Genomic DNA, 6730 nt, shown 5'->3' with positions numbered 1-6730 from the left:
GACATGTATTGTTTATTTTGTTATATATTATAGCAGCATAAAAAAGCTTGTATTAATACGTTCTCATTATGAATTAAGCACGTATGAAGATAATTTCATCATTTTTACAACGCAATGTAAACTTCATATTTAACATAACAAGATAATTCATCTTGTAAACGGATTTGAAATGATGATGTGCTGCTGAGTGCCGACTGTCGCGTCACATAGATGACAATTACAAGTAAGATCTGCTTAACTTAGTGATAAGTTTTATTTCATCTGAAATATCAAATGGTTTGTGTACTCTATCATTAAAAACAATCACAGCAAACACAGGGTTTATGTACTTGTCAATGCCGCTCACAAACGCGCGTATGTGTGCTTGTCGTCAATGAGGGTTGGTCACAAACACGCTCAAGTGGAATTTATGTGCCCTGGTGTTAAGTATTAAAGAGACTATCATTTATTATCATTTAAGCGTGATTTCTTCTGCTTCCCCAAAAAAATATTTTGTGTGACTGGGTGGACCAGCCGTCAGACTGAGAGGATAGATTTGCCACTGTTTGTCTGTCAATTGCTCCAGAAAACAACATGAGGCGCACTTGCGAGTTTATTTATTTCAGACAGAAGTCATTTGAATTAGTTTATTGCGAAATTGGGACAAATAAAGACAGTTTCGCTTTGTGACACGCAACATGAGAATTTTAAATTCATGTAGTATTTTAATTTTAATAAAAACCAGGGGACCCCCCTAATTTATATTTTTGTGCTTTATGGGGGGTCCCTTAAGGCTTATAGGAGGTCCGGGACCCCCCCAGACCCCCTTCAATTCGAACACTGAACGTAACCACACGGAAGAGCCAAAAAGTACTATGGAGGAATACAAACGCAAAAGCAGCAGCAGTAACAACAACAACAGAAAACAGTTTTGTTAGATAAATGGCCTTGGGCAAAAGTCTTTATAACTGCAATAACATAAGTTAGTGGAAACAGTGTCAGGCTTTCCCAGATGGAGACAATATAGTGAGGTAAAATTTTAGTGCTGTTTAAATGAATGTGTTGTGTTTGTTATTCATTTAAAAATATGAACATAAAGTTATGACTCATGACAAACTGGCAAGAGAGTAAATAACACAGATCTGTCCAAATATGAGGGAAACTATATTCCTTTGTAGGCCTACTGTGTAGCATTATTAGAGTAAGTTGGTCTATATAATTTCCTTGTTGATTTTACATTAATACTATGATTTTACATTTGAATAACCATTGTTTCAAAAATCATAAAAACAAATCTGATTCTAGTTATTACTAATACAAGCAACTTTTTATGGTTTTCTATATGCTTGTCTTTCACAGATTATTCACCCAGTGTTTATTCACAAGATTGACCGAAGCTTATTTAGATGACCAAATTATGAACAATGACCCACCCTGAGGCTGTAAGAGTGGGCCTGATGAGAGAATGCGTACTTGAAGCAGTTATAGGACTTAATATATTCAAGAAGACCAAGCGATCCTTATAGGACTACATGCAAAGCAATGTACTCCAGACCGCACAACTGGACATACAGGTACTTTTTAAAAAGCTCATTATTCTTCTTAACTTAAACATGAATGCTTATTCGTTCTGCTATTGTCTGTTTTATTATTAGTAAACAGTTTTGTTTTAAATTGTTAAAACATCTTTATCCTTTTTCAGATGATATTTTTGTTAAAGATTTTTATTATCTACATGTCATGTCTGTGTTTATTTCAAGTGCAAACAGTAGAACTGTCACAAATTAATATATTTATGACTTTGCACCTGCACTTAATTTAGACATTTTTAAGCATTTAAGGTCAAAATCAGAGTGTAACTTTTACTTTTCATACTAAATGAAACATTCAGTTTTCACTTGTTAACCTGACCGATACAGCAACCATCACACCAAACATTCCAAAACCTGTTTCTGTCTAATGAAACAATCAATGAATTTGGGCAACCAGTATCTGATTGAATACTATAGCTAAAAGTGTGTCACAGCTTTGTTCTGATCGGTTGTTTCTGTTTATGTGTTTTGTACGCTGTGTGTTTTGTCATTGGTTTGTTTTGACAGGTGGCCATGCACGTACCAGTCATTGTCTTAAGCCCAGGATACACTGCAAGATTTTTGCTCTCCTATAATATCATTACCTTATCACACAGTGCGACATGGATCATTTAAACTTGGGTACGACAAGCATGTAGACTTTATAATGATGACACCTATTGACTCATAGGTTGTGATGACTGTGACTCCAGTTAAGTGCATGTCACCAGCATGTGCTAGTGTTAAACAAATACTGGTAAGCTGGTCGACATAGGACCACCGAAGAGCCACGATCACAGAAATTGCCACAAATGTTTCACGATGGTAATCTTTCGTTTGGGACCGCCAAAAATCATGAAGTGTATCCCAGGCTATATCCTCCCCTCCGTCTAGTCATCATCTCAATAATTATGAGATGCGCTGTCAGTGCTTTTTCTTTCTGACTCTTCTCTGTTCTCTCCAGATTGTGCCCTGATGCCATCTGCCCCATTCTCCCAGCCTCATCTTCCCTCTCTATGCCTAGCTTCACATCGGTTGGCTCTTCTTTGGCTCTCTTCATCCCGTCTGCCTGCCTCGCTGCTCTCCCTGATAACATTTCCTGACTGATGCCTTGCACTCTGACTCTTTCTGCAAGGTGCCATTCTCAGCAGTGACTCAATTTAGTGCCACCCTGCTGCTTGGTGAGTCTCTGCATTCTGGAATTGAGATTTTCATTGCCCATTCAATAAACTGTTTTGTGCCTACAGTTGAGTCTGTGACTTTTTTTGACCAAGTGATGTAAGTAAGGTCTCAACTTTATACCTTTTAATATTGATTTCTAGTTACACAGTTGTCTTTATGATGGGCCTAGCATTTTTTAGAGAGTCTGTATTTCTGTTTCCTATGTCAATACTACCTATTACAATGTTTTTGGTTGAAAACAATTATATCCCTTTGTTGCCAATGTTTGTGGTTTATGGGTTTTATTAATAATCAAATATTAAATAAGATTCATTTACAACTGAGCAAAAAAAAATCCTTTTGGAGTTTATATTCCATATAATTTGCCTAATTCTTACTAGAGTACATGTAATAAAGTTCTGTTTTCTTTTTCATTTATGTTTTTACTACAGTACATTCTGATTGTATGAAGTTATAAGACTTAACAGTTTACAGGCTGTGATGTGCATTAGGCCTACATATACTAACATTCCTAGGTCACCCATTTCCCAGGGCAGCACAATAAACTTTACCATTTATGTGTTGCAGGCATTGCACTTCTGAGGTCATCACCATCTTTCTTCAGCCAACCAAAATGATTCTCACCAACCACCCCAGCTCTGCTAAGCTTGATGTTGGAGGTCTGCTGTTTTTGAAGCAGGGGACCACTGTCCATTAAAGGCTTCATAAACCATTTAACAAAATCACATAAGATAGGGTAGTTCATACTCCATGCGATGTGCCATACAATGGAAGGACCATGTTCCTTATCACATCTGGATACTGCAAAGCTCCTGTCTCCTCAACAATTTACGAACTAATCAATTATTAAATGAAGAAATGCTATGGAAAAGCAAAGATATTTCTTCCTGTGGAGTTTGAGTCTTAAATTTAGTAATTACTGTTTAATGGCATAAATAAAAGTTAAATATGTTATTTTAAAAGCATCATGTATCTTTCTTCATTCCTAATGTATTCTACTAGTAGTGTGTCAAGCACTTTAACCCTTATGAAAAAAGCCAAGGAAAATAGAGAGCATCATATCAAAACAACTGTTTATTTGCACATGCAACATTAAACTATGGTATACATCTCTGTTTTCATTACAATATTGAAAAGGATGAGTATTTGGAGTCTACAGTACTGCTTGCTCCATCTCCAGCAAAGATAAAAACATCCCTAGAAAAAGGAGTCATTCACATAGTATTCCTCTTTTTACAACCGCAACACATTTTACACAGACAACACAGCATCTGGAGGACGTATATGATCCTCACCAGTGTAATTTATTGTTTTTTTCCTGTGTGTGTCTAATGATAATAAAAAAATTATAATTGATCAATTATACTTTGAAGGATAAAGCAAAACTACTATATTTACTATAAAGCTATCTAAACCAATAGCAGCTTCATAAGACTTAAGGTGGTAATCAAAGGGACTAACAAACAAATATAATGCATATGGGTTGACCTACGAAAACATAATGTCCTGTTTTCATTTGTCAGTTACCAGTTAGGCTTTAGAAGCCTGATAAAGTTAAAGTGTATTTAAAAATATAGTTTGGAAAAATGTGTGAAAGTGGTCATGAATTTCAAGGGTTGAACGATTATAGTTAACTGTTTAAAAATATGTAGTTGTAGCCTACTAATGCTTTTATAAAATGCTCAAAATATATTTTAGATAACATCCTGTGATATCCAAGCCTTGTTTGTTTCTGTGTTTTCAAAGCTCCACACCAGTAGGTGGTGGTAAAGAAAACAGTGTAGGTACGTGTTAACGCGTAAATCACGTGTTAATACGCATTTACGCGTTAACACGTAGTGCGTGTTAACACGTATTTTTAACATGTTTTTTCCCTATTGGCCTTCCATACAGGCAAGGCAGCAGTGCAGTCATCTCAGATTAACACTCGTCCCATTTAACACTCTGGGGTCAGCTGCGGCGCGGGCGCCGCAAACTCTTTATTTTTCGATCACTCCCCAAAGAGACTTAGATAGCTCTGCTGATTTTTGACATACAGATATGATTTATACATCATTTAAAACGTTAAATTGTCTAGTTTTTTTCTGTCCACTCCCAATAAAAACAGCATGTTGTGCTTTTCGCAAAATTAAGAAAATAAACATGATGCGCGTTTTGTTCTCTCTCCCTCAGTGAAGTCCTTTCAGAAACACGTTCAGAAAAATGAACTGTAACTTAACAAATATTTGTCATATAAACAAAAGATAAATGTCTACATAATGCTTGGAATGTCTGCTTTTGGAAGATGTAAGTGAAATCGAAAACAAATATTGTAATTCGTTGTTAACTGTATTAGAAGAGAGAGATGTACCGTCTTTCTTCTGTTGCTTCATTATCTATAATGATCCACGCCCCGCTCCATTGAAGAAAAGAGCAGAGATCATCCATATTCATTAGTCAACCCCACAGTCAATGGACATTCCATTCCGTCTCTGCAGCCAGCCATTCACTGCTGTGTTGAGTTTTAATCCGAGTGCTGGAAACATGACATCTACTTGTTTACTCGTGACTGTAACTAAAGTTATCTCCAGACGCGAGTGTGACTCGATCGACGTCCAAACGCACACACAAACACACAATACCTCATATTTGAAGCGCTTTGTGGTATCATTATAAAAGATGCGATTGCACACATCACATACTTGTTTACTCGCGCCTAAATCTCCAGACAGACGCGAGTGTGTGTGCTTGGTCAGTGTGACGGGATCGATGTCCGACATATAAATATTTACTTGCGGATGTGTGTCAGTTTCTCCAGACGCGAGTGTTTTCTTTGTCTTCCGTCAAACAGCTGAGGCGACGGGAACGCACATACACAAACACGCGAGTCAGGAAACTCTACGCGCTTTTTGGTATTCTTATAAAATACGCGATTGCAAACAGTACAATCCTTATTTAGTTGCGTCTAAGCGCATATCTCCGCACAGCAAGTTTATTAAACACAGGATCACTCGCATGTGCACACATTCACTGCTTTCATGATCAATACGTGAGGTAATGGCGGCGGCTGTAAACAAACATTGATAAGTTTATCACGCGTGTCCCTGGTTGTGTTTCTACTATAATGATTACAAAAACACAAATAGGAGTCCAGACAACGATAGGCAGTTGTTCTTTTGAGCTTTTTACTGCACAAAAGTAAACCTCTCGCTGGCCAACCAAACACAAACCCTGTGTTCACTTTATGATGGCCAAACAGTACCTTTACCATGATTAGGCTACTATGGTTTTTAAAAGGTAACTTATACTTGTGATATTAATAGAAAATATTTCAATATATATATACATAGATATATAGATACACACACACACACACACACACACACATTATATATATATATATATATATAATGTGTGTGTGTGTGTGTGTGTGTGTGTGTGTGTGTGTGTGTGTGTGTGTGTGTGTGTGTGTGTGTGTGTGTGTGTGTGTGTGTGTGTGTGTGTGTGTGTGTGTGTGTGTGTGTGTGTGTGTGTGTGTGTGTGTGTGTGTGTGTGTGTGTGTGTGTGTGTGTGTACATTATATTGAAAGTAAACCTTATCATGGTTTTACTACAGAGAAAGTTGCATTCCTGTTGAACATCCCCACAAGGCTTATTGTGTGGCTCATTATTCAACTCTTTTGTCTCTCAGCTGTCAATCACTGATTATTCAGGAGCTTTCCCGCCTCCACGCATACAGCCTTTCCCAAGCAAAAGTGTCTTAGAAATTGTAAATCAATGTATTGCTTTATGTGATTGAGTAGGCCATATGATTTTCACATCATTTTGAAGAAAAAACTCTAGACTACTAGATCCAGTTTGGAAAGTCTTGGGAAAACATGTTTAGAATGAGTTTTGTGGTGTTATATCAGTGACTTAAAAATTTTGCTTTTTCAAAAACCACGCATAAACATTTTTCTCTCAAAAATACAAACATGTACATACATGTTGATTATATGATATTGTAGCCCAGTTTGTGAT

At 36.8% G+C, this 6730-nt stretch overlaps 1 long non-coding RNA gene across 2 annotated transcripts; it reads left to right on the top strand.

Moving 5' to 3' along the window:
• Positions 1–861: 861 nt before the first annotated feature.
• On the top strand, positions 862–3673 carry LOC135741197 (uncharacterized). 2 transcript variants are annotated; one of them, XR_010529366.2, is made up of 4 exons: positions 862–1010; positions 1339–1553; positions 2515–2731; positions 3300–3673. It is a non-coding gene; the product is annotated as an uncharacterized lncRNA (long non-coding RNA). The 2 variants fall into 2 exon arrangements; XR_010529367.2 differs by lacking the exon at positions 862–1010 and adding an exon at positions 1158–1180.
• The last annotated feature ends 3057 nt before the right edge of the window (positions 3674–6730 follow it).

The sequence above is a fragment of the Paramisgurnus dabryanus genome, chromosome 24 (genome assembly GCF_030506205.2).
Source record: "Paramisgurnus dabryanus chromosome 24, PD_genome_1.1, whole genome shotgun sequence".
Taxonomy (NCBI): domain Eukaryota; kingdom Metazoa; phylum Chordata; class Actinopteri; order Cypriniformes; family Cobitidae; genus Paramisgurnus; species Paramisgurnus dabryanus.
Note: the sequence above shows the minus strand (reverse complement) of the source record. Positions and strands in the feature narration are given on the sequence as shown.